Source organism: Zootoca vivipara, chromosome Z2 (assembly GCF_965207765.1).
Source record: "Zootoca vivipara chromosome Z2, rZooViv2.hap1.1, whole genome shotgun sequence".
In the NCBI taxonomy this organism is placed as follows: domain Eukaryota; kingdom Metazoa; phylum Chordata; class Lepidosauria; order Squamata; family Lacertidae; genus Zootoca; species Zootoca vivipara.
Window position 1 is genome coordinate 28,016,032 of NC_142585.1, and position 7,616 is coordinate 28,023,647.

General features: G+C 44.2%; 1 long non-coding RNA gene across 1 annotated transcript; it reads left to right on the plus strand.

The window, feature by feature from the left end:
* Positions 1 to 2,951: 2,951 nt before the first annotated feature.
* LOC148686603 (uncharacterized) lies at positions 2,952 to 5,211 on the plus strand. Its single transcript, XR_015948679.1, has 2 exons — positions 2,952 to 3,169; positions 3,708 to 5,211. It is a non-coding gene; the product is annotated as an uncharacterized LOC148686603 (long non-coding RNA).
* Positions 5,212 to 7,616: the final 2,405 nt, after the last annotated feature.

Genomic DNA, 7,616 nt, shown 5'->3' on the forward strand with positions numbered 1-7,616 from the left:
CTGTAATTTAATTAATTTAATTTAATTAAAGTGTGTATCTGAAGAAGTGTGCATGCACACGAAAGCTCATACCTATGACAAACTTAGTTGGTCTCTAAGGTGCTACTGGTAGGATTGTTGTTGTTGTTGTTGTAAATTAATAACACAGTGTTACTTAATAGTTTTATAGAAGTCACTTCCTGCAAGTCACATTACTCGCACTGTACTGTCACAGTATCCCGCTGGGATTTTGCAACCTGCCGCATTCAGCACCCCTCTATTCATTTTACCATCACTACCCATTTCCCACCAGTTCAGGCTCCAAATCAATTTGATTTCCTTTCAAGGATTCTCCTTCACCCACAATCATTTCAATATAAAATTGGCTAATGTTAATATGTCCCACTCATCCCCCATTACATTCCTACTGAGGAACTTAAGGCTGTCCCCATCCCAATTCATTATAATTCTAAAACTTCCACTTTAAAAAAAGAATAATGTTTCCGAGGGGCCCATCCCTAACACTTGACTTGAACAATGAAGCTTCAACCTTTAGCAGCAGCCTCTCCATATTGTAAGAACAGGTGGGTAAATGACTGCAAGGGATGCACAATACATCTACTGCAACTTGCAGGCCATGCCCAAGTTTAGTGTGCGCAACATGCGGAGGGTATTAGCACCACTGGGCTACATTATTATACCATATTTTAATCTGGTTTAACCCAATGCATTCAGCTGTCTTGCAGCTGTCTTGCAGTGTACCACTTCAGTTTGCTTTCTTTAAGATAGGAAAGACGGACTCACACATCTAACAGTGTCTCCTTTACACCTTGATTTGGGCTGGTGGCCAACTGTGCTTTGCAAACAGAGACAGTCAATGCAGTTTACGCACACGCAGAGACAATGGAATACCACTTTTAACGTAGGCATGTCTCTAGGTCATTCCATTTATCACTTTGTAAAGTGGGTGATTATTACCATTTTCCCTGCCATCCACAGAAGATGGTAATCTTGTGAATAGAAAGTTGCTTTGTAAAGTTGTGCTGTTTGGGGGGGAAAGGGGCATGGAAAGAATGCATTGGCCATCTGAGTGAGTGAGTGAAATAATTAAAAATACATCCCATTCTTTAAGCTTTATCAATCCTTGTTTAACTTCTTACAGAGTGCACTGCTTGAAGCTACATTCTGTTCAGGTTTCAATTTTTCAACATTACATAGCTGTAACAACATCAACAACTGCATCAACTCTGAGGCAAGATGCATACTAGCCTGGGCAATTACTGGTTCATTGTTTTTTGTTTTTGAAATCAACAATGCTTACAATCTTCAGGAAAAGAACGACAAGCTATTTTTCAACAATGGAAAAGATCAGAATGGGAATATTAGTAGAACTGTGACGAAATGGGACAAGCAACAAGTTTGGCTAATCGACAACTGAACCAGTACAAAAATATCCAGATTGCACACCTATCTTATAGGGTGCTTTTAATAAACTGTCATTGCACTTCTCCCCATGTGTGCTGTATGTTCGGGAGGGCGGGTGGTGGTGGTGGTGGCAGCGGCAGTCCTTGTGCATACCGTGTTTCCCCCTTTTTAAGACGTAGCCATAATATAAGACATAGCAGGATTTCTAAGCAGTTGCGCGATATAAGCCATAACCCGAAAATAAGACATAGTGATAGACCCTTCCCCCCTCCCGCCAGCCAACTCTCCCCCATAAAAATCTCTCCCCATTTTACTGTTGCTCCAAAGACACGTATTTCTTTTAAAAGCTTGTAAAAATGCACCGTAGAGCCGTTCCTGCAGCCTCGTGATTCCCCCTCCTGTTTCTGTAAGCATTTTTTAAAATACCTGTAAAAGGATTCCAAAATATTTTTTTTTTAGCTAGGCTGTGTGAGCTCTGCTTGCTTGGTGAAGAGGAGAAAAGTGGCATTTGCGGTGGGGAGAAGATGAAAGCACGAGGGAAAAAAGAGGGGCGATTGAAGACGCTGCCTTCCCCTTTAGGGAGAGACTCTGTGTGCGCGTCTCTCTCTCCCCCCCCCTCTCTCTCTCACACACACACAGCCCACCTCTCGCTTCCCCCCACCTTTCCCCCTTTTAATAGCCTTTTAAAAAGTGAGGATTCTTTTTTCTTTCCATTGCTTGTCTGTAGAGCTTCCCCTTTAAGGATTTGTACCGGTACCGGGATCGCTGCCGGTGGCGCAGTCCTTGCCTTGGGGATTAAGGACTTTCCCCTTCTCGATGTTTAGGAGCTGCTAAACACTGCCCTACACCCTACACAAAAGTTAACATTTTGTGGGTAAGAGAAACACGGACGGGTTGTTAGGACCAGCAGATTATCTCACCCCGCTTTCTGCTGGCTCAATTGCTACTTAATTGCTACCATTTACCATCTTAATTGCTGCTCAGCTGGCTTCTTTGTTTTGTACAGTATCTCAGCCGGTAGCCTCTTTGCTATCAGTGCTACAAAGTGCTACATTGTTGGAACTTTCGCTCTTAAGTCTTGGGCAGTTGGCTGGCTGGTAGAGATCCTTATTTGCTTTAGTATAGGCTACTGCTACGACTGCATCACACAGATAGATTCCATTATACAGTACTGGTTTAAATTTAAGAAGCTCCAGTGTAGCAGATTGCTATTAAGTGAGTCCCCACCTGGGAGGGGAGAGAGAGAGAGCAGCCCTTCGGAGGAGCTCCTTCCCTCCCTCACGAACATCCCAGGGCCGGGGAGAGAGGGCTGGGCCAGCGATGCACACACCTCCCTTCCCTCAGACTCCCTCTCATGGAGCTTGGTGGTGGCTGTTGCCCGTCATTTTCTTTCAGTCAAGAGTCCTGCCCCGCAGGGAGACAGGGAGAAAGAGGGACACTGCTCCTGATGTAATAAAAATACCGGTAAGACATTCCCTGAAAATAAGCCACCCAGTGTTTTTTTGAGGAAAAAAAGTGATAAGACGGTGTCTTAAAATGTGGGAAAGACGGTATCTTTGGGGTGCTTGCAGAGTGTGTGATGTGGGGTGTGCTGATGATCTCTATGTGGAACTGGGAACTAGGAACCTACTTCAGCATCATGAAGAATGGGAATGAGGAAAACAAGACATCAAACAACATGCAACCACAAGCATACAGGCAATCACCAACACCAGACAACAGTAACTTCCATGGGAATCCTATGCATATTTAATCAGAAACTACCGTAAGTCTCACCATATTCACTGGAGCTGGGATGGCAGCATTAATGAACTATGTACCAGTATTCTCCAAGCTTGGGTCTCAAGGTGTTGCTGAACTGCAGCACTCTAATTCCCAACCATCTTAGCCCAATGGTCAGGGTTGATGGGTGTTGGAGTTCAACATCTAAGGTTAAGGACCACTGATAAGACAACAAGGCATACCATCCGCGCAATAAAACTATCATCAAGATTTGCTTATAAAACCCTCAAGTCTTTTAAGGCATACCCAGACAAAGCAGAGGGTGAGATCTACAATGAAACCACCCACCATTTTTGAAGGTGTAAGCGCAGCTACTTTGTTTTGAATCTGTAGTTCTTTGCTGGGGAAAGGTAAAATCCCCCCTGGGCTGTTTCCTTGATGCAAATCCCCACCCACACACTTCAAGGGAAAAGTGAGCCAAATGTTCCTGCAAATTTGTTGGCACAACAAGTAGGTTATTTATCAAAATCCATTTCTGTGCAATGTACTGTTTATGCAATAATGGGTTTATGTGGTTGCAGGTTGCCTTCTTGGAAAGTTAACCCTTCAGCTCCTTCTGATTTTGATCTTCTCACCTGACTGCTGCCTATTCCAAAGCTGTAATTATTCACATTGAACCCCAAGGAATGAAACCTGTATTTTATGGATGACAAATGAAGTTTGTTTTCTGCTGCTCTGGAGGTTAGGACCCAAATCAATGGATTCAAATGACAAGAAAGGAGATCCCAACTAAACATTACGAAGAACTTTCTGATGAAAAGAATTGTGGGACAGACTACTTTGGAAAGTGTTGGACTCTCCTTCATTGGAGGTTTTTAAACAGAAGTTGGATGACCAACTTTAGCTTTGGTTCCTGCATTTCAGGGGGTTGGGCTAGATCATCAGAAGCAATCAAGTCAGAGGATGCAGAGTCTCCAGCGAAGGAGCCAGAACAAATGCAGGGGTCTTAGCCTGCTGCTGGGGTTCAGGAGGTTGCTGGGCCTGATTAACATGAGCCCGTAGAAGAAAATGCCAAAGCCCAGCAAAGCCTTCTCCTGAGATATCCAATGCCTCCCATAAGATATTACCGGTCCACCAGTGCATGAGCTTGCCAGGCACAAGACTTTGGAATGGAGGAGGAGTCTTCAGATCAGTGGTTTGGCCCTTTAAGAATCTGCAAGATGTTGAAGCCTGGAGGCAGAGGTTTAGGAAGGCTGAGGTCACTACAGCTCCCAGTTTTCTTTTGGGGAAGCAATGTGCTTTAAATATGTGGTCCAGATGTGACCTCAGCTTGCTCTCAACCTTGGCTGGAGCAAGTTACTGACTTGGAGCTCTGTGCAGGCCTGCATCGCTTCCTTCTGTGATTACCCCAAATGGCATTTGGCTTGAGCTCTGAAGAGAAGCACAATTTAGATATACTGCAACAGTGTGTTGTAGATCCTTACCTTGTATATACAGGTGAAACTCGGAAAATTAGAATATCGTCAAAAAGTGCATTTATTTCAGTAACGCAATTTAAAAGGTGAAACCAATATATGAGATAGATGCATGACATGCAAAGCAAGATATGTCAAACCTTGATTTGTTGTAATTGTAATTATTTGTCATTAGGCGGGTTAATTATAAATGGAATGTAATTAATGAAATATAATAGTGATGTTTATTTTTGTTTTTGTATTATTGTAACTATTTGTTTGATTACTGTGGAATTTCCAAAAGAAAGCATTTGTCAGAATTAAAAGGAAAATAAATAATAATAATAATAATAATAATAATAATAAGTTGCATTACTGAAATCAATGCACTTTTCGAGGATATTCTAATTTTCTGAGTTTCACCTGTATATCAAATGTCGCAGCATACCTTCCTTATCTCCCAACAGGAGTGTTCATCACTAGGCTTCCATTGCAGCCAGACTCTCCATTAGGATACTACAAAGCAGTGGTTCCCAAAATGGGGTTACTTAGGAGTATGTGCAAGGCGGTAGCAGGGGGCGCCCCTGAATAGTTTTGACTGGATTTTGAATAAATGTGCAATTAATTGTTACTGCTTTGAATTTTATTGTGTCTTCCTTAGTGGGTTATGTGAATGCTTTTTATAGGGTACGGTAGGAAGCACTGGGGATGAGTTTATGGAACCAAGGGGGCGGTGGTCTGCAAAATTTCAGGAGCCACAGGTTAAACAGCGAATCTATCTACACATAAGACCCATGCCACTGCTTTACAGTGTACTAAGCAGACTCTAGTTGACAGTGACAGACGTGTATATAGACTTTCTCCTTTTCATCTCTTTCTTCCCTTTGCCCTGTGCTGCTGTCCACTTCCGTCTGTCGGTGACACAGAGCAAAGGGGAGACAAACCTCCTCTCTTCATTCTGTTCTCCTCTGCAAGTGGCAGCAGGATATTGGGATTAGGGTGAGCTGGGAGGGAGGACCAGTTGTGTGAGCGGGACGGGAATTGGCAGCGGATTCGGAGCAGGCAGAGTTGTGGCAGTTGAGGGAGCTGTGAGGGGTTGGGGTCATTGGGTGAGGTGTAAAAAGTGTGGGGTGTCAGTAAGGGGTGTAGGTGGGCAATGTGAGCAGGGGTGGCAGCTCCATGTCCAATAACAGCTCTCCTCCTCTCCCCTGCCCCCCCCAAATAACATAGGTGATGGGTTTGGGAAGGAAGGAAGAAGGCATTGCAGAGCAAAGCAGTGCCTCTCTTTTTGTCCTCCAGCTCAGCTTCTGAGTTGGAAAAGAGGGAAGAGGAAGAATTAAGGGAGGGGGGAAGGACAGCGGAGAGGGCTCACCATCCCATCCCCCGCTTTACGTCTGTCAAACTTCAGCAGCAGTTAGCTAATATGGAACAATCATTACTGACCCTAAATGGCATCCCAAATGGCTGGACGTGCTTTACGCGATAGCAAGAGGCCACTTAGTCTTCGGAGAGGAACAGGATCAAGAAGAAAGGAAGCGTTTGCTGGCTGGGTGGGAGGAACCCAGTAAGGAGCATGTTGCAGGCAAGCGTGGGAACCATATTTAGAGCAAAAGCTGCACTCCCATCTTCAGAGCAGGAAATGCTTCAGGGTCAGCCACACTCTCTTCACCCTTCCAGCAGAGCTGGAGTTGTTTTCTGGGAAGCTGGCTTACTAATTTTGTACACAGTTCTCCCCCAACCCCCATCCTGTCTTATTTATTTTTCTCTTGGCCATTTCCCCAGTTGGCTATCATAATGTGGTGAAGCATGTCCACAATATTAGCAGTGGCTTTCATACCTTGCTTTGTCATTCCTGATTGAACAGGCCAACTGGTAACCTGGAAAATTCAAGACTATACTGGACATTTGTACCACCCTTTCAAGCTTTCATATTCTTCACACATTATCCAATTGCATTATCCATACAGCAACCATGCAAGATAAGTAGGGATCGAAGGGAGATATTGGGGTTGGCTCACATTTTTATGCAAAATTACCTAATTTGCACTTCCTGAGGCAATACTAGAACCAAAAACCAGCTTTTGGGGAGAAATTGCACCTCTCCAAATGTTCCGATACAGTTCTTCAACAAACTAATGTAAACAAATATGCACATAGTAGGGGAAACTGCATAAAAAACACATATATCAGTGAAAATAACATACAAAATTAGGGGAAAGTGCATGCAAAAATGTGTATACTGTATTAGGAGAAATGTATACTAAAATGCTGATGGCTATGAAAGACTGGCTTGCACCTATTGGGTTCATGGAAAAGGCAAGATTTGAAGAAGGAACTTCCTGCTAACTAGCTTGTAAAATAATACTCTAAACCTCTGCAAACTTGTTATCACAGCAGACAAGTGGGGGAAGATTGCTGCATACCTTCCAACTGCCATGATTTCATTGTGGCATTCCCAGAAATACAGATGCCATGATGGCTTCTGATTTAATCCAGAAATGTCCCAAAAATGGAGCAGGACCTGAGCCACCTAGGTAGAGGTGAGGTTCCGGGGGCGACCCTACAGTCCCCCTGCCTTCTTCCCAAAGCCAGCAAGCATTTAAGGGGCTTGGGGAAGGAGGTGGGGAGGCTTTTGGACATCTGTTCCAATGGTCATCTGTTGAATGTTGGAGGGTATGTTGCTGGTGGCTCCCATCTAGAAGACAGCTACATCAGTGTGTCACTCCCTTTCCTATAATCTGATGGAGGTTACATGCTGGTGGTGGGCAGGACCAAATCCAGCAGTGGGTGTGACCAGAGGCCAAAGTACACAAGGCCTTGTTTCTCTTTCTGCCATCTCCTTTCTCATTCCCTTCCTGCTCCCTCCTTTCTCTGGTGCCCCTCCCCACAGTATGAAGAGCACTGGCCCAAGAGAAAGTGACCACCTCACTGAGTTCAATTCTTGCGCCATCTGTGTATGATTTTTGACAGCTGATCAAGATGCGCCTCTTGACTAAGGCAGTTGGATGAATGAGTGTCTTCCTTTCACCTGTGCTA